The sequence below is a fragment of the Hermetia illucens genome, chromosome 3 (genome assembly GCF_905115235.1).
Source record: "Hermetia illucens chromosome 3, iHerIll2.2.curated.20191125, whole genome shotgun sequence".
Classification (NCBI taxonomy): Eukaryota; Metazoa; Arthropoda; class Insecta; order Diptera; family Stratiomyidae; genus Hermetia; species Hermetia illucens.
In genome coordinates this window covers 161192563-161212729 of record NC_051851.1, presented here as the reverse complement: position 1 = coordinate 161212729, position 20167 = coordinate 161192563, and the positions used below count along the sequence as shown (strand labels likewise).

At 44.8% G+C, this 20167-nt stretch overlaps 1 protein-coding gene across 4 annotated transcripts in view; it reads right to left on the bottom strand.

Moving 5' to 3' along the window:
• LOC119652675 (SPEG neighbor protein-like) overlaps nt 1–20167 on the bottom strand; it is a 62468-nt gene that overhangs the window by 11383 nt on the left and 30918 nt on the right. The window lies entirely within an intron of this gene.

Genomic DNA, 20167 nt, shown 5'->3' with positions numbered 1-20167 from the left:
TAGATTGCGTAACACCGCCATAGACAGTCCCAGCTCTGTCTGAAGGGAGGGGTCACTATAGCCTGAATGACCGCGTGCCATCTAGTCGTTTCAGGGATTACGGGGGAGGGTTAAATTTCATTGGACTCATACTATTTACTATCAACCCGGGAAGTCAGTGTCCCGCTCTCCTCCTCGGACCCCACCTTGCCGTGGTAGGGGAGCTTGTAGCAATTTCCTACTACACTAAGGGTGTCCAAAAACACATTAAGATGGAAACAACGGATTGTAACTCTCCAAGTGGTAAGAAGTCACAGACTTTGAATCCATCCGCGACCTTGAGAAATCAGGTCGCGGTCGAGGCACGGATTTTGGAGGCCTCACCTAATTCATGTTCCCCCAACCCAAGACCCGGCGTCTACGGCGCGGTCAGCCAAAAAGGTACAGGATAGGATAATAAGAGGAACTGGAAATCCGGTGACACTGTTGCCTAACTTTTCAAAAATACGGGGGAGGAAGGCTCGGCAGAAGGAAAATTTAGCTGCAAAGGAGAAGGGACTACCGGCTTGCCTGTCAGAAACTTCTCCGCTATCTGTACCCGGAAAAACGGAAGAAAGGGAAGCTGCTCATGTGGACGCAATTGCTCTAACGGCGGTATGTGAAAACAGATCCATGCAGCCCGGACTCCGTGAACCTGGGGCGGCTTCTAGCGGACGACAAGAGAAGGCACTGTGAAAGAAGACAAAGTTTCTGGGGGAATGAAGACATGGACGTTGCATCACCACCAAGTGTGCCGATATCCAGAGAAATCGGATGCAAGAAAGCGAAACTTTCGGTGGAAGGTGAGGACAAGCTCGCAACCCCATTAAGATCCACATTAAACGCAGCAAACTTTTCAGTTAGTGGCGGTTTTCATATTAGTTAGTCAAATCAACCTGCAGCACGCTAAAGCTTCTTCAAATCTACCAGGGGCAAAGCTGGCAAAGTTGCAGGGCTGTCCTACAGTTGAACCAAAAATATATAAATTTCTGGTTCAAGAGCCATGGGCTCATTTTAACAGAATCTGTGGTATTGGATCAGTCAAGGGGGCTAGAGCATATTCGATGAAAAACCCTTGACACCGACGGCCTGCGTTCTAATGCCAAAGTTGTTAGAGGCAACCATGGGACAATTCTGTTCCCAGGATCTTGTTGCGGTAAACTTATAATACCAGGTTAATGGTAAGAGGGGAAACGTCATAGTTGCCTCAGCTTACTTACCCTATGATTTTTTGTGCCCTCCGCCGATGCAAGAATTAAGTGATCTGGTAGTATATGCAGAATCAAGTGGCCTTGAACTTTTATTAGGTTGTGATGCGAACGCTTAGCATATTTGTTGGGGCAGTAGCAAATGCAATCCTAAAGGAGAGAAGCTGTTTGATTTTATCACTTCAGCTGATCTGATGACCGCGAACGTAGGGTGCGTCCCTACGTTCGTGAGGCTAAAAAGAAGTGAAGTAATTGACCTAACCATCTGCACTTCAAAGTTATTAGAGTTGATTAGAAACTGGCGAGTGCATGATGAAGTCTCACTCTCAGATTACCGTTACTTAGAATTTAATCTAACAATTGTAGGCGAACAGCCTGTAATATAAAGACCGAACCCTAAGAAAACGGAAGTTCAGTGAACTTCTTGACGACAAAGTTGAGCTCCCTAGGCGGCTAAGGACCCCTTTGGCAATAGAATATCAATTGAAAACTCTGCATCGCACACTTTTAGAATGATTTGAAGGGGGTTGTCCTATTTCCCGAGGCCAACGTGGTGAAACGGTTCCATGGTGGAACCGAGAACTACACAGAAAATCAACCAGACGACTTCTAAATCTTGCTTGCAGAAGCAGTAAAGATGAAGACTGGCTAAACTTCCGGAAGTCACAGCGTGAATATAAGAGGGTCGTAAAACGTTCGAAGCGAGATTATTTTAGAGCATATTGTCAGGAACTGGAAGGTGAAAGGAAGACTTCCAGGCTGTGCAGAGTCCTTAATAAGGATGAGTCGGCCAAGCTGGGCTGTCTTGGAAAACCTGATGGTACTTGCGAGAACTCCAGAGTTGAGTCTATACAGGCTCTGTTGCAAGTACATCATCCGGGAGAACAGGTTTTAGTAGTGGGAAGAAGTGAATTTGCGGTTTCTGCAAATCCTTCAACACGAAGGTGTTGCAAGGGGAGTTGGGACACTGCGAGAGCGGTTGTTACCAATGAAATTATAGTATAGAAACTCTCGCCTCTTTACTATCATTCAAAGTACCTGGCATGGGGCGCATCTACCCAGCGAAGCTAAAGGCGTGTGCGTGTTGTTCTTTGGGGTTGACTTCGTTTTCTGGCTGTCAGGCATTCCAGCAATTGGGGTCGCCTTTCTCAGAGTGTGCGGGCATGGAAGCATTACATGCCCAACTTCGACGCCTTAATACAGCCATTCCTGTAAACTTGGTAGTCCACCGCAATACCCCTATAAATGCATCCTCATTAAGTGATCTGGTGACGTCATCTGTCCGCTGGTATTCGCGACATTCGAATGCTGCGAATCCTGCCGCGCCACACTCTTTAGCGTCTCCCGCTAGTGTTACAGAGACTCTTGTGTTGTTCACAGATGATAGCAACATCGATTTCCTTTTCATACACTTTCTGTGATAGCATGTTCTAACCGGCTTGGCAGTGGTTAAACTTAGTTGGATGACTCTCAAAGTGTGCCTGTAGGCTGGACACCTGGTACTGCCCATTATATAGTTGCAATTGCAATATTTGATCACTTTACGTAGAAGATAGTAAGGGTTCTTAGTGTAAGCTTTCGCCAAATGATTCATACTTCCACATTTTCGATGCAGTTTAGATCTATCGGTGGTGCTAGTGCAAATTTTTGCAATAGGTCCGAACCTAAGGCATTTAAAAGACCTTTTAGTGGAATTTCCTCACGTAGTCTTCACAGGAGTCATTCAATGCGGACTTTATACACAGACAATGCTTTCGTAGCTGATGCCACATACACAGTTAGGGTCACTGTCTGCCTTCCCTCGTACGCGCCCTTCAGGCTTCTGATATCCGTTTTCTGCACATCCTGAAGATTCAATTGATTTTTCAGTGCTGTGAAAATTTTCTCTTTGGTGGTGACCTCGTCAAGATCTTTGCCTTGTAGCGTAACCATAGGTCGTCTTACGCGGACGGTCGCTTGCTCGCCGAGTGAAGCCTCAATGTTTTTTGTAGATAGTCGTGATCCTTTTTTCTTCAATAGTTCCAACAGCAGTTCTCTTTTCGGGTTTGCCTATTTCGCGAAACATTGCCGCTAAAGTCCTTCAACGTAGGATCTGCCTTAGCCCTGGATAGTGTGCAGCATAGCCCTACCTTACCTTTTTTTGTTATTATTTCTAGCGCTTCTAGACGGTTTCGTTTGCCAATTATTCTTTCTGCTTGTTCTCACTTCTTTCGTGATTTAATCAGAGTCCAAAAAGGAATCGCATCCCTTTCTTTGTCAGCTCCATTTATCCCAAAATTGGGCAATGCTTTAGTGGGAGATTCTTCCCTTTTTTGGTGTCTGTTGGTGTAAGGCTCAATCGTCAACTGGTTCTCTAACACGCTTTTATGTTTCTGGTCTTGGCTCTTCCGAACGCGGGTATTTACCAGATCCCTTCGGTGGAGCAGCATAGTTGGGGATGTCTCTGCGATCATCTCCTTTGGCAAAGTTAGGCAACCTTTCCCAAGTTCCTCACCAGCTTTGTTACACTTGAATTATGAAATTTTGCAGTAGGGAAGGGAGGGACACAAGATAGCACCTTATGTTTATCAAATCGATAACTACGTACATTAAGGCAGACAATGAGAATGCATGAGTTATATTGAGGAAAGAGGACTACGAGGACCAGATGAAAGATACGGTCGTAAATGAACCTTATAAAAGATCCTCTACTACAACTCATAAAGCAGGTGAATGGACTTATTAACTGATGCTTACCAATTTTGGAAACCAACAGACTGAAAGCTTCAACCCCAGTATTTCCTAGGGTCAAAGTGTCCCCAAAGATTTATAAAGCAGGGAAGGATATTTGCCAGACAAATGTTTAGTGAAGGATTTCCAAGAGACTAAAGCGGTCAAACATTTTAGAGAGTTCGCTATGGCTCTTCAGTTGAATGGGGGACTCGAGAAAGACGCAGTCTTGGAGTCCTTTGACATCAAGGCTCTTCTTCTGAGCGCCCCGCAAAGGATTGTCTGCATCAGCAACAAGAAGGTTCACTATGGGAAGGTAAGGACGATTAAGAGCAGATGGGGCGGTGATCTAAAGTTCATCCACTGCTCCACAATAATTCGAGGATGAATTCGATACGGAAGCAGCGACAGCAGAAGCAGAATAAATAACCCTCGAGATGCTATATTCAAGACGGGTGCCCTTTTTTAGAATCTTGAGATCATCCCCTTATTCGACTTTTTGCGAAAGAGCACAGATTCTCAACATTTACTAATGAGTGGAAGTAGTAAATCTGCATGGAGACACCGTCAAGACCACGCTTCTTTTCATGTTATGGGCGCTTCCAATATCGGCCATCGTTGGAACTTCATCGGATGTTATACTAATCAAAATGGCTATGAAGTGCGTCTTCCACCTCTGCATCATCATGGTTGGTGAGAAATGTGCTGTCAAACTCCCTTACAGGACTATTGAAAGGCTTACCTTACTAGCTTTCCGTCTTTGCATGAACGCAATAGTGGAATTCTTTTTGTCAAGCCATATGTGCGTTGGCTTTAAAATTGAAGTAAAGCGAGTCGCACTCAATCCTGGACTCACCAAAGTTTTCGGTTTTTTATCTTTTTCCATAACCTTTCCGCCCTCAGCTGGATCTTGCGACGTCCATTTTGGACGCGTGTGCTACCAATAGGCTTTTCAGAGTACAAAAGGAGAGCGCCACGATAGGGAGAGGGGTACTCCTAGAATATCTAGCCTAGATGGGCGTAAATCTCATCCAAGTTGTAGAAAGTGACCACTTGTGGGGCCTTTGATATTATTGTTGAGGAGCGTGTGCGCATTCCAGAAACCAATCATGTTTTCCATAGCCAAAAGTCAGTTCTAAGTGAGATTATGTTTCAGCAGTAGCCGATAAATTGCCGAAGCTGCGGAGAAGGAAGGGAAAGCCTCATGCACTTTCTCTGCGAGTACCCAGCTCTAGCTAGAGTCAGGCTGCGGACACTGGGTAAACCAGTCTTTGGGGACCTCAGAGAGATTTCTAGCTGCAGGGTGGGAGAGCTGCTTTCTTCCGTAAATGCTACGGGCTGGCTCTGAAGATCCGAGCCAGCTGGATTCTGCCTCCCTGTTTCCATAACAACAGTCACGGTCTTAGAAGTTTTTGGCATCAAAATGGCGCACCAAAGCGCTAATTGGGAGCGACCACTGATACCTACCTACCTATTCCAGACCACCAATTTTCATCCTTTTTTTCGGTTTTTATAACAAGCACGGAATACTTTGATCGGATTTTTAACTTCCGATTTACACAGTTAAATGGGGCCCAAGCTCCAGGAAAAACCAATAATGCCAAGATTTCTGTGGTATACACACTATGTACTGCATAGGGCAGGGAACTCTACTTTACATGGTGGGATGAAAATGAAGCAGAAGAATACTTGCTTCAAGGGGATGCAAGTTGAGAGATCAAAGAATCGAAAACAAAGTTAGGAGTCAAAAGAGGCTATTTTCCGCGGGTTCATTCTTGTGAACCCCAAAGAATGCAGGGTCCCGCTAATTTCAGTTGAAAGCTTTACGCTTTGTTCACCGGATAGGTCACAAATGAAAAAAGCGGTTGGACTTCGCAAGTTTGGAGATTGGATTCCCTGAAAGCTCCGTGGTCCAGAATAGTTCAAGTTAAGTTTAATTTTTGTGAAAAGACCTGATAAGAATTGAAGCCTAAGGAGCTCTACAACCACAACTACCATGAAACTCCTGCAAGAGGTCCAACCGCAAAAAAACTGTGGAGAGAGCAGATCCTCCAGGAATTTTCCTGGAAGGGGCTTCATGGGATGGATCGTTTAACTAGTGTTCATCGGCATACGCGGAGAGTTCATGGCCGATGCACGTTAAAAATCCTTAATGGGTTCCATTTGCGAATCGCAAGAAAATCGTCCCATTTCTGAAGCGGATGGCAATTGGCGATTAAAAGTGAAGCCCTGAATGCAACTAACAATGGCCATGGTTGAATTACGGTCTGCCGATAAAAACAGAGTCTAAGTTAGGTCAGGAAAGTTTTCCAGGATGCGGGGAATTATCTACTATAAGCTTCTTTCCTATGGCAAAACTTCTTCTATTCATCGACTTTAAAGCCGCCTATGGTAGCATAGCCAGGGTAAAACTGTACACGGCCCTGGGAGAATTCGGTATCCCGACGAAACTGATAAGACTGACTAGGCTGACCCTGACCAACGTGCGATACCAGATAAAAGCAGCAGGATCACTCTCAAGACCATTCGACATCAGCAACGGTCTACGACAAGGGGATGCCCTATCATGCGACACATTTCTGAAGCGGATGGTAATTGGCGATTAAAAGTGAAACCCTGAATGCAGCGAACATGGCCATGGTTGAATTGCCAACAGAGCCTATTTCAGCTTACAAAAACTGTTCCGCTCCAAACGTCTCACCATAGGGTCAAAGCTCTTACTGTACAAGACAATGATCTTGCCAGTCCTAATGTATTCCTCGGAAACTTGGATACTTAACAAGAAAAATTGCGAACTCTTGGCCGCGTTCGAGAGAAGAATCCTTCGAAGAATTTTTGGCCCCCTACATGAGGATGAACAATTTCGTAGCCTACATAACGAGGAAATCTATGAGCGATACCATGACCGTCCGGTTGTGGATAAAATCCGACTCAATAGGTTACGGTGGGCGGGTCACTTAATCCGTATGGATGAGGATGATCCAGCCGGGAAAGTCTATAAGGGCAATATCTATGGTAGAAAAAGAAGACCAGGCAGACTCTGCCTGAGATGGAGCGATGGCGTAGGCCAGCACGCCAGAGAGCTTTTAGGGATATCGAATTGGTGGACCACGGCGCAAATCGGGGATGTCTGGAGTTCCTTATTAAGGCAGGCCTAGACCGGATACCGGTTGTTGCGCCGTTGATGATGATGATGATGATCTTCTCCAAGAATCCGTAGCGTTGAATACGGTTACTTCAGCCGCAAAAGTCGTGATTCGTGATACTGCGAGAACTAACGAAATTTGCAATGACAGAATTGACATCCATAAAGTGGCAAGAAAAGACACCTTAAGGAAGTTCATACGAGAATACCTAACAGTGTATAACTGGCAAGGAAGATTTTAGGAAGGCAATCGAGGATATCAAGGTCCCGAAAAAGCACATGAAGGCAAAGGAGCACTAGCTTCAAGGAGGCAAAACTAAAGATGAAAATTTGTGTTTGAAGATCCCCAATATTTTAGAAGGTAAAGTCAGGTGTACTTGGAGCGTAGCCGGGCACAAAGTTGGGAGACTGACACCATTTCTATCCGGCAAATCAAAAACAATGCTGAGAGTCGTGGTACCTTATTTTCCATAGGTTTAGTCTTGTAAGTGCTAACAAATGTAAAGCCCTACCATTGAAAACTTCGAGCTTTGTTCAAGGTCTACGGTGCCATCTTGACCGGTTTCGTTACAAATTATGATTGGAAGTCATAAATACCAGTGGATAGGTCACAAATGAAGTAAGGTCATGTTATGCAGTTGGATTTTGGAGAGAGGATTGATTCCCTGAAAGATATCTGACCCAGATTAGTTAAAATTTTTGTGAAAAGACCTGATAAGAATTGAAGCCTAAGTAGGTCCTGATATTTATGTGTTCTTAGCTTCCTTCACTCTATTCAATTTCATTTTAATTTAGTCTCACTCTCATCAGGACCTGTTAATTGGTTTTAGTCGTGCGAGTTCGTTCCCAATATAAATGCGGCGTACGTCTTACCATCTATTATTCGAGTACTTGCCTGAAAGCTGCAGGGGATTCATTAGCTGAAAGCAGTTGAAAATTAAACTGGGACGACTTCGTCTACAGAATGAATAAACAGTGGTAAACTGACTTGAATGGTTAAGACTACTAATGTAACCATAACACACTCCTACTGTTTTATTGAAGGATTACTCAGGAGTGAAAGCCGAATCCCATCAACTTCTGTGATTGCCAGATAGTTTCCATTTATTTTACTGGAATGATTGAGTGCGATATAAATAGCAAATGTATTGGTTCCCAAGCAATTTACTAATGAAAACCTACCCTGAAACCTATCAAGCGACAATGAAATCAGTCTAACCCAAAAGAGCTGCCCTGCCCCCCATGCCGGGGTGGCAAACTTTTAATTAGAATCTTGATTAACAGAGAATCTATATCTATCAATTTCCGACTGATTGACGTATTGATTTCACATCTTCATCAGAACATAAAGACGATCTAATCAAAGTCAAGCCCCACACTTATACCGTGCAACCATAAACGAACACGATAAGTAAATGTTCTTTTAATAGGTAGCGTAATGAAATGGTCTGGAAAAAGCATCCATCAAGGAGCGGAGTCGTAGTCGAGTCCGTGTCCATGTGCTGTGGACACTGCAGATATCATATCAGGAGACTTTGAGGGGACTGGTCGAACCGCAACGGAAATCCATTCCGATATGGAGATAGAATCCTGTGAAAATCAAGTAAACGAAGTTATGCAAGCCCAAGTTTAATTACGTAAACCTTTTGCAGCGATCCATCTTCTGGTTCCCGCTCTCGGATTTCTCAGCCCCGTCCCTCGGGCTCAGGACGATTAACATTGCCACGACCTGACTGCTTGTTATATGCAATTAACTCTTCGTGAAAACGTTTGTAATCCCACACGTTTAAATGACTTCTACAGGTTGGTTGGATAGCATACATACTCGCTGGCTTGTTGGATGAACTGAGGGAAGTTTTGATTGTCATCCCCAAAAGGTTTACATAATATTGCTTGCCATAGCTACGCCAGGATTTTGGACTATCGTCAGCAGAAGATGGAAGAGAAAGAGCCAACCAAACCGATGCTGTCGTTGCGTGGCTGCGGTATACAAATGGATGGTGGTTTATGTCAAAGGGGTTGTGATTTCATTAGTGTTTAAAAGGTAGTGGAACGCCTGGAAACAGCAAGCGGGAATACCATATTATAACCGCATCTGTGCATTAATGAAATTGTCATTCAGATAGTATTTGCCGCTGCTATATTTGTATATTTGCGATATTTGCTATATTTCGTGGTTTTGTATTCTGGAATTGAGTGAAGCTACTTTCTGTAAATAGCAGCCAATTCGATTCCATTTCAAACATGAAATATGTATGGGGAAACAAGGTATTCCGGAAATTCATCTGCTATGCCAGCAATTAGTCGATGTTTTCAAAGGGAAAACATTCCTTTATTTGCAGTTCACAAATTGAATCATGAATTCTGGAAAATGGAAAATTCATTGAGTTAACAACTTTCTGTTTTTGCAATGGAAAAGGGTAGTGAATCCAAATGAAGAGAAAAACAGCAACAAACGTCATAATACCAACATCAATTTGGTGGGAAAAAAAACAAATATCTATAATGCAGGAGACTCGAATCTCACTCATAAAAATGGACTCCAGTTTTCATTCAAACAAATTTTATTTTCTTGAATTTATTTGACTTTTCCACTTAATTTTTCGCAAGTTTGCATACAACGGATAACAATCTTCCTTAATTGAAGTGAAAACGAAATGGAAAATTGTTCACGCAAAGTTATATATAGCATGAGCATTTTTGATGGAAATAGTTGGGGAATCTTTCAGTCACCATTAAGGAGGGAAGATGGACATTCACGATATTTGCTGACATGAATCTCGAAAAGTGGGTGAAATGTTAGTCTGCCTCAAGGACATCTGCGAAGTCGAAATTTTCAAGTTTCATAGTTATCCGGTGAAAGATAGACCACAAACTTCTATGAAAATTTAATTGGAGTTGGGTATCCCTCACTGCATTTAAAGTTTTTGATCAATAGTTTGAAGTAACAGATTTTATTGAAAGGCTTCTCGGAAAGGATTGCATAAATAGGTATTGAACGATGCAGAAGGTGTGGGTAGAGAGATTCATCACTTCGAAGTTACGACAAGGACCCACTCATGTTGAATGATGAAAAGGCATTAAACCTGGTGAGGAAATAAAGTTAATTCAAATGATCCTCAATCACTCAAGAACTGGCTAAGGCTACTTTGCCACGATTACCTCCGGAGGTCATTTACGAACCGGAGGAGTGCTGTGGCTTCACGTTGACGTAGTACAAAGATATTGTCGACAGTCTAGTTTTGTATACAAAACAACGGAATAGATCCCCTGTGACTCTAAGTGAACATAGTAAATTTTCTGATAATCAAAAAGCATGAAAATAGGGCGGCCAAAGGGTAGTATAGGTTCCAGGGCGAAACGTGGATTCGTACCCACGATGGAGCATTAAACCTGGGAAACGCCTACTGAACCAACACCAACCATCTCCACCTATCCTATCTCCACCTCCACGTGATGATCGCTGGGAGTTCTTTCTTTATGAAAAACTGCAGACGAAGAAAGATGGAGGCGAGTCTCCCGCGCCTAAAAGTGGGACAAATTGTACCAACTGGTCCTCCATTTTGAGGATTGGGTAGGGCTGACAACCTTACACGGAAAACCGATGTCAAGAAGCTACGAAAGGAGCCTCGGACAGGATGGATTTTACAATGACGAACCCGACAACGACAACGGATTAACGATTTGCGGCTTTTCTCATGGAACATGCGCTCCCTGTACAGACCGAATGCTGCTGAGCAGCAAGCCGACACCCTCTCCCAATATTCGTGCACCTTATCGGCCGCAACTACCAGCGCATCCAAAGGACCGGAGAGGCAAGGGAGGACCGCCTGGGTGCGGTCCGGGAGTCGTCGCAGCCAGAGCGATTTCAACAAGTCATCGTCGATCTTGCTCCCACCCAATTGCTTCATTTCGCGAAGCAATTGGCTGGGAGTTCGATCGCCCAACGTTAAACCTGCCAGCAAGTGAGTGGCTAATGTAACAGCGTTGCAAGAGATGCGATGGACAGGGACCGGTTTCCTGGAGAAGAGCCGCTACACCATATATTATAGCGGCCATCCAGCAAACCATGTGCTCGGAGTAGGTTTCTTAGTCAGCCAAAAATGAAACCTAATGTTATCGGCTTTGAAAATTTAAGCGAAAGGCGAGGCAAATTTAGATAGATATAGGCCACATTAATCTTCACGCCCCTACAGAGGAGACTGCAGAGTCGGAGAAGGATACCTTCTACGAGGCAGTAGAACGAACCCTCGAAGCCTATCCCAGATATGATATCAAAATCATACTTGGGGATTTTAACAGCCAAGTAGGGAAGGAGCCCGTATTCCGGCGATACGTTGGCTCCCATAGCTTACACGAAAAAACAAATGAAAACGGACTGCAGACTATTCAATTAGCAGGGTCACCCGAAATGGTTGTTGGAAGTACCTGGTTTGCGCGGAAAGCGGTCCACAAACATACGTGGGTCTCTCCAGATGGGACAACTTTCAACCAAATTGACCACGTGCTGATTGAACGCCGCCACCTCTCAGCCTTGATGAATGTCAGAATATATAGGGGGCCAATATAGACTCGGACCACTATCTCGTTGGCATGGTGCTCCGAGCTTGAATTACGACACCAGCTACAATCTCCTCTGACAATCAGGTGAGAGTGAATACTAAAGCCATCCACAACACAACCCTCCGCGACACCTATAAGAGGGAAATGGATGCCGCAATAACCACAGTCAACAGAGGTCCTGGAGATGAAGCATCAACAAATGATTTTCACAACCATCTGAAGAACGTTATCATTGATACGGCCACAAAGATACTTGGCCCCAGCCGCAAAAGGAGTCGGAACGGCTGGTTTGACGATGAATGTAAGCTAGCTACGGAACGGAAGAATGCTGCATACCGAGTAATTTTGCATTCTCAAGGAACGCAGGCACGCGCAGAAACTTATCACGACCTTCATCGAGCGGAGGAGCGACTTCACAGATGAAAAAGGCAGCCTGGGAGAACCAATAAGTCTGTAAACTAGAAAAGTGCACGGAGCAACCGCACCGGACGCGGAAGTTTTACCAACAAGTCAGCAGGATGAAGCGTTATACACCTCATGTATTCCTTGGAGAGAACTCATTCTTAGCAAGAAGAATTGCGAACTGTTGGCCGTGTTAGAGAGAAGAATCCTCCGAAAATCCTCCGTAGCCTAAATAACGACGAAATCTATGAGCGATTTCATGACCGCCAAGTTGTGTATAAAATCTGGCTCAATAGATTACATTGGGCGGGTCACTTAATCCGTGTGGATGAGGATGATCCAGCCCGGAAAGTCTATAAGGGCAATATATATGGTAGAAAAAGAAGTCGAGGCAGACCCTGCCTGAGAAGGAGCGACGGCGTAGGTCAGGACGCTAGACAGCTTTTAGGGATATCGAATTGGTGGACCCCGGCGGAAAACCGGGATATCTGGAGTTCCTTATTAAGGCAGGCCTAGACCGGATACCGGCTGTTGGGCAGTTGATGATGAGGAAACTAGGCTGTTTCTCGACAGCGACCGCAACATCTGCAATAGGAGAGAAACTATTACTCAGTAGCCCAAATAATAGATACGGGTCGGCACGAAAAAAAAGAGATGAAAGAAAATATGTCCTATGCCTACCACGAAAGAAGATATGTCTTACGCCGATTTTCTCGAGAAACTGGAGAAGGTATTGAGGAAGCAAACTAAGATTAGAGCCAGAAAGCAGGGGATAACAATTCGAATGCAACGACCTAGGCGATGCCTGTGTGTGAGTACCGTGGGGGTACAGTGGGTCTGGTTTATATTGTGTGTAGGCTCAACTTTCATACCAGTGAATGCATGGCCTATTAAATACTTCCGTCGCAATGAAGGGGTAAATCTTCATGCTCGAGCTCACAAGGAGGTCAGTCACCATGAAACTCCCACAAGGGGGCCAATTGCAAAAAACTGGGCCAAGAGTTGATCCTCTAGGGATTCTTCTGGAACATATGCTTTTAGAAGGCCATCCTGGTTCCCTCGATACCAGATAACTTTCGGTGAGGCTTCATGGCATGGGCCCCTTGCAGACTCGGATCTGGTCGCCCTCCTCGAGTACGTGAAAACGGCACTACTTAACGGCTTGCCTGAAATGAGCCCGGGGTCGAGAACTGCAACGAAATCTTTCCACCAGCTAACTACCGCTCTGCGTAACATACAACACATAAAACATCACTGGACAACACTCACACAAAACACACGAAATTGGTGGTTGTCCATTAGGGCCACTATTCGCCCATTATACTGTAGATGAAGTAGCATCGAGGAGCTTCCTCCGTCGCCGGAAGGTAGTACGTACATATGCATTAGCGCATCGAAGCGTATCACTGTAAGCAAATCAAAGATATCATTCACTAAATAAGCGCCCATGTCGTCCAGATTGCGTATGTATAGTACGCTGGACTCACATAGGAACCATGAAAACAGTCCTCTGAATTTTCCCACACAGGACACAACAGGGTTCGCGAGAAGAGAAACTCGTTCAAGCTACCGTGCCCCTTCAGAAAGAAGCCTATCTCAAGCTCGAAGTCCACGATAGAACTTCGTCCTCCAGACACGTATTTCACGTACCCGTATGTGACCCGACCTTTACCACATTCATTCCATTTAATCTGCCACTTAAATGTAACATTCTCATCTAAAAACCTTCTTATCTCAAAAGGTCCTAACCCATCCACCTGGTAACTAGTAATTAAATTTGTTTGCAGCACAGATACGTCCCTTCTAGTACTGTAGGCCCTGGTACGCCGGACTACTTGTAGATCAAGTGGAGGAACACCAAAAGAAAAGAACTGTGTGGCGTTTGTCTACACCTTCAGAAGACATCCTTTTTGACATTGGACACAATAGTGATATCCGGAGACTCACTGGAGGTTACAAAGCCGGGGTGGGCTGGTCCACCGAACGTTCGCGGAAGAGGCATTGCATGCAATTTTAGAAGGAAGGCATAGCCGAGAGGCGGTCATATGTGACAGCGAATGGCGGTGAAAAGTAAACAAGGATGCTAGTTATAAGTAGCTGCGCTTCGATGCTATAATAATACAAAGCTGTGAGGCGTTGCCTACAGGGTTAGAATGAACAAGATACACCGGCAAAAATCAATCCAAGTGACGGCTTAGTGGCTCTTGTTGCAAATAATTACAACCCTTTTACCGTAAAAGGCGGAGGAGGGTGGACGTCACTCAGCGGGGGATGTCTTCTCGATGCTTGAAGTTACTGTAGAATAACTGCGGAGGATCTTCGAAAGTATCGAAGGTGAAAACTGGGATCGTGGTTTTGAACATCGGTTCCACGATAAAATTCTAGTGCTCAGGCTTCGAAGGACGCATCCCCAACATAACCCTTGTGCCAGAATCTCTGGCTTCTCGGTCTGTGAGCGCCAACGCAACGTATTCCAATTGGTTGACGTTATTTAACACCGTCGTATACTCAGAGGTGAAGATGATAACGACAGTGTCTGAAGTTTCCATTTCCCGAGTGCACTTAGCCGCGACAAGCGTGCTATGTATTAGTGAAAGGCGAAAATTGCTATCCTGCGAAAGGAGTCTCATAAACATTGCCCTTTGACTAAACCTTTAAACGCCCAGGAGGTGGCATCCCCAAAATGACAGAGTACAGATCAGCTGGAGACTGCGCAGCGCAATATACAAAAGTAAAGCTCGCTACTACAGGACCTAGTTGATGATCCATGAAGATTTGATTATAAAGTTGACATACACAATATTTTTACCATGGAAAAGCTTGAAGAGGTAGTTCTATCTATGAAAAATAAAATAGCGTAAGATCACAATGGTATCCCGACAGAAATATATAAATTGGTGTTCCAGAATTGGCCAGTCTTACTGCATTCAACGTTTGCCTGAAAGAAGGAATTTTTTCCTGTCGTTGGAAGATGGCGAGGCTTGCGCTGATGGGAAAGGGGACGCTGAGCTGCCATCTGCATACCGACAACTCTGTATGTTTAACCTAGTCGGACAATATAAAAAGTGCGATTTAAGTGATAGAAAAGTTGGATTGGAAGGTGGCACAGGTGTTCATGAAAGAGGATAAAGGAAGACTGAAGGAGGTATTCGGGCGGAAAAGAAGGACGAAAGGAAGAGTGGAGAGTAATATATTAAGAAATTCTGACAACCTACCAAAGAAATCTACGTACGTTTGAAGCAAGGAAAATATAAACAGGATATGATAAGGGGACATGCGTTTGGCGGAATGACTCGTACGGCAACTGACTCGTAGGTGGGAAGGAAGAGGAAAAGGTTCTTTTGGCGCGAAAATAGGAATTAACGACTTTCAGGGCAGCTCCGTCGCTTAACTTGCTAAGTTCATCGCAGCCTCTGTTACAACGGAACCTTTGACGAGCATGAAAGCATGGATCAAGTCCTATCATCTTATCACCATGGAATGCTAAAGGTAACCCTCACCAGCTTGGTTCTTAGACTTCTTACATTTTCCCAGGAAAGTCTTATATTGGGAAAATCATTAAAATTAAGCAAAGCAGCCGACGAAGTTGGAAATTATTTCGAAGTTTGGTCCTTTGATAAGGCTTGATTAAGACCCTTCGGTCTCTCGGCTACCTTCGTCCGCTTCACACACGAGGAAGGTGACAGAGTTGAGTAGATCTTGCTTCTGATGTAGACCAGAAAATCGTCGAAAGTGGTAGAGCAAGGTAGTCTCAGTATGGATAGCTGTTTCGATGGTGGGGGAATGTTCAGTAGGGTGCTGCTGGCGTGACATGCGCCTCTGTAGCGCAGCAGATGCCTAGTAGGGACCGTGTCTCACCGTTGGAAGACGGTTGTTAGGCATAGTTTGGCCTAGAGGTACCATTTGGCTGCGATCTTTTATAGCTGGTGGGCGGATTTATCGGCCTGGACGACTTAGATATGGCGTCAGTATTATTAGCCGGTAAGCTATCTGCAGAGCCAGATGGGGCAGTTTTGGAAGCCGAAGTTATGCCGGCGCTCGATGAAGCAGCAGCGCACAGTGTAGTAAGAGAGGCTCCTTGAGGCAGCAGATTGGATGGAACTGTTATGAATGCGTGTTGAACGTCATTAAAATAGTCAATAGACTCGATAGTGATCTTGCTGCTTTTATCTGGCCTCGCACACTGGTCAGGGTCTTATCAATGCCGAAATCTCTCATGGCCGTGTACACTTTTATCCAGGTTAGCTATCATAGGTTTGATTCATAGCCCAGCGCTCTAGGCGGTATCATCATTATTATGGTTGAACAGAAAGCACGGTGAGATTGATTACTTCCTTACCCAACTTCTAAGTGGGCATGGAGGTTTTCAGTCTTACCTGCACAGGGTTGGGAAGGCGCGATCTCCTGATTGTGTGTTCTGCAATAGAGTGGCGGATGACGCTGAACACACCTTTTTCTCTTGCGAGAGGTGGGACGGCCTCCGCCAGCAGCTTTATGCAGACACAGGGGAGCTCTCTCCAGACAACATTGTCAGAGAGATGCTGAAGAGCGCTGGCAGCTGGAATCGTATTGCGCATTATGTTCGGGCTCTTCTTACTACGAAGAAGATTGAACTCGACCGGCAGAGGGATGGGACGGTAAGGGGTTCCCTGAACTAACAACTCCCTTCCTCCCCTCCCCTCCCGTTGGTGAAAGGAATTCCCTGACTTGAAGGCTCCCAAAGCCGGGAGAGCGGGCGGCTGCGTAAACGCATTCACCTACCCTACTCCCAAAAAAAAAAGCTATCATAGGTGGCCTTAAGGTGTATGGAAAGATGGTGCAACTGAAGGCCATATTCCAACAGTTTTTCCATCGCTTGCCGTACAGAAAAAAAATGAGATCTGCTGCTGATTTGCCTGGAGTGAAGTCTCTTTGGTATGGGCCAATGATGTTCTGGGCGTATCGGGCTATCCGACCAAGCAAGATAGCGGAGAATATGGTATCTTATAGATGGTACTCAACAACGAGATGCCTTTGTAATTGCTGCAGTGCGTGATTATCCCCTTTTTATGTATTGGACAGATAATGCCCAGTTGCCAGTCGTCAAGTATTGATTCACTGTCCCACACCTTCAGTATACGTTGATAAACCGTTTGGTGTAATTGGTCGCCTCCATATTTAACCAATTCGGCTGTAATTCCATCGATTCCTGACAACTTATGATTTTTAATCCGATGAATTGCACGGACTGTTTCTTCTATACTTGCTGGTAGCAATATTTGTCCGTCGTCTTCAGTTGGCGGCGGTTCATCAAAATACGGAACCTATCGCTCCAATGTACCCATTCTGTCGGAAATCAAATTTCCCGCTTTGTCTCAGCAGGATGATCATCGAGGTGTATAAGATTTGTTGATAAAACTTCCAGGCCTGATGCGGTTGCTTCCTGTACTTTTTGAGTTCACAGACTTATTAGTTCTCCCAGTCTCCTTTTTTTCCGTGTGTGAAGTCGCTTCTCCACTCGACAGGATTTGAGGTAAGTCTCCGCGCACGTTTGCGGGCTTTAATAATTCAACATTACTCGGTATGCAACATTCTTCCGTTCCGTTGCTAGCTTACATTCATTGTCGAATTAGGACAGGAGGACAGTTGTCTCCAATCCGAAACTCCTGTTTGTGACTTCGTAAAAAGTTGTTTTCCTAGTAGGGTTGTCAGCCCTACACAACCTCTAGGCTGGAGGATCAGTTGGCATAATTTATTCCGTTTTTAGGTGCGGGAGACTCGCCATTTTCCTTCTCTATATGCAGCTTTTCGTTAAGAAAGAAGTCCCAGCGGCCACCACGTAGAGGTAGAGATAGGGTTTGGTAGTAGAGGTATTGGCTTAACAGACGTTTCCCAGGTTTTATGCTCCAACGTGGGTGCCAATTTACGTTTCGCCCTGGGACCTGTACTAATATAAAGGCGATTTTCACTTGGATATAATTTTCACGCATGTTGTTTTGAATATCCTTAGTCATAGAAAAGATAGAAGGCAATGAGGGTGCGGATGTATTGGACAAGAAAGGAGCAGAAACGTTACTTCATGGACCAGAACCCTTTGTGGAATCAGAAAGCGATTCGTTTGTTATGAAATTTGCTTCACGCATTAGCGTAACCTGGATGGAGTGGCATTCCTCAACTTGTGTTCTTTGTGATCGACATATCAACGAACACTTTAATCCAAAGTGTACCGCAGTGTCATCCACCCTGCCACCTTCTATGGTTCTGTGCGTTGGTCGACTATAAAAGGCAATGAAAGGTGCCTTGCGGTGATGGAGACGAAGATATTACGTTACAGTGGCATAACACGTAGTGATCACGTCCGAAATGAGGATATCAGTGATCGGTGTGGGTTTATGGAGTAAACCCAAGCGCACTCAAGATTGCTTACATCTAGCCAACACCAGTAGGAATGTTCGTAGGTCACTGCAGGTTAAATTACCACGCGTGAGTGTTGAAACTTAAATTTGTATTCTAGAACAATTATCCTTTCAAGCGACTTCTAGGCAAGTAATCCTTGGGTGGGCGATAGGACCAGCCACTAATTTCTCCCTCTAATTTCAGCACATTTCAAATCAAAAATCAATCGCCTTTCATCCTGATGTCATACCATTCAATATTTTACTTGTGGAAACGACTGAAATCCTGCCACAAAAGGAGTTCAATGCTTGTTATAAGTTCAAAGGAAAATAAATCCCTTGACCTGACATAAGCACTATGACCGAGATTGTACCGTCTGGCCAAGGAAAATGTAATAACAGAACTTATATCAGTTCCCCCATCATATTTCCGGAGAACGTTCATATTCCACCTAAAAAAGGGAGGAAGGCAGGATAGGTAATAACATGATTGGAATACATAACGTCCACGGCTCTCTTCGTATTCAAATGGAACTATTTAGAAAAACCCGAGCTCGTTCCCTGCATTCCGCTAAGCATCGATATCTCTGAAGTCAAGTGCTCTCATCCGCAACATCAGGACACTCACTAGACATTAATATGCATTGGCTAAGTAGGATCATGTCATCATAACTAAAAGTCAAATAACTGCTGTACACATTCAACGTCCAACAGAATCGATATTTCCATAAAGTATTATTGCATCGTCTGTAATCCTGTTTTTGTGCTCGATCCACTCCTTGCCGAGGCTGACCTACATCCACGTATTGGCTCGCCTGCTCCGGTGCGCCCCGTTCGATTCGCTCCTTTACTACGGCTTTTATTGTGCCCTCGGATGGAATTACGGCAACGACGAAAATAACAATGATAAAAGCAGGAGCATAAACAACAAAAACAAGGACTCCGGCAAAAACCCGGCAATGATGACGACAACGACAACCAACGACCCAACTATACTTTCCACTTCACTATTCCAGCGAATATCCAAGTCAGTCATCGTCCTTTCGCGTGGGGCTTAATGAAATCGTTGGCTGGGAAAAAATGAAAGGAAAAACACCGACAAAGTTGATTAAAAACTTGGTGGTTATTTCGTTTCTGCACATTCTTCATTTTTTATTTCCTTGCGCTCAATTCCGTGTTTTATTTTATTCTTTGCCGCCACTCCACGTTTACACGGCTCCACTTCATCGGCGCTGAGCTCCTTGCGTCCTGCCATCCAGCTGCCCGGAGGATCCCCTGCTTCACTTAAGCCTGTCCTTAATCACCACACATCACGGCTCCCATAAAAGTAGTAACACAGAAGGTAGCAGCGCGCAAACTTCTGTAATTATCCTGTTTTAATGTCTCGCAGTCTAGTCTAGTCTTCAATTTCCTCACTCCGGGCGTTTTCGGAATTTATATGTGGAAATTATCCTGGAAAGGGGTGGCGAAATATTGAGAAAGTGCCGGGGAGAAAAGAGCAGTGTTCGCTTTGCAAGTTTGTTCAGCTTTTTCGAACACTTCTGGGTTCAGTTCGGCTCAAGTTTAGAAATTTGTTTGCGTTTTATGTATGTATGTAAATATATGCGGAGCAGGGAGTGTACGCCGGGGACACGTCCGGGAAGCTGCTGTTCATGGCTGCAGAGCAAAGGCACTGAGCGTGAAAAGGGGGCGGCAATGGGGCGAAAAGGTGTGCAACTCGGAGCAGGGAGGACAACCTCAGTTGAGGT